The following is a 551-nucleotide window of genomic DNA, read 5'->3' as shown; positions in this document are numbered from 1 at the left end:
GCCGGGAGGTGTGTCCCCCCCCCCCGCAAGGAGCAGGCTGGGCCATGGCCCCCCGAGCTGAGCCCTACATAAGGGGTATCAAGCAGCCCCCCTGCCCCAGGGCACATGGGTGCGCACAGGGGGAGATGGGGGACGTTTCCCATCCTACTGTGGTGGAGAGAGCAGCGCTGCCCCCCCTATCCATGTCAGCTCCCCCTCCCCAAACCGCCCCCACGTTTCCAAAGCAACAGTGCGCAGAGGGGTGAGCAGCGCTGAGCCCTGCGGGAGGCGAGGGGGGCGGATGAGCCAAATATCACCAGCCATGTGGCTGCAGGAGTGGGCCCGTGCAGACCCCCAAACCCTGGGGAGCAGCGGGTCCCCCCACACCCTCCCCGGGGCTGGGATGCTCACCAGACCCCGGGGTCCCACCCGATTGAAACCCAGATCAGCAAGGGGGGCTGCACCTGCTGCTTTGCCATTCCTGCACCCCTGAGGACGGCCACAGCTGGAAATCGCTCTGTGGCTTGGCAGGACCTGGGCTTGTTGGGGCAGGGATATCCCAGCAGCTGGCT

This window comes from Pygoscelis adeliae, unplaced genomic scaffold (genome assembly GCF_000699105.1).
Source record: "Pygoscelis adeliae isolate BGI_AS28 unplaced genomic scaffold, ASM69910v1 Scaffold197, whole genome shotgun sequence".
Taxonomy (NCBI): domain Eukaryota; kingdom Metazoa; phylum Chordata; class Aves; order Sphenisciformes; family Spheniscidae; genus Pygoscelis; species Pygoscelis adeliae.
This window is presented reverse-complemented; position numbering follows the sequence as displayed.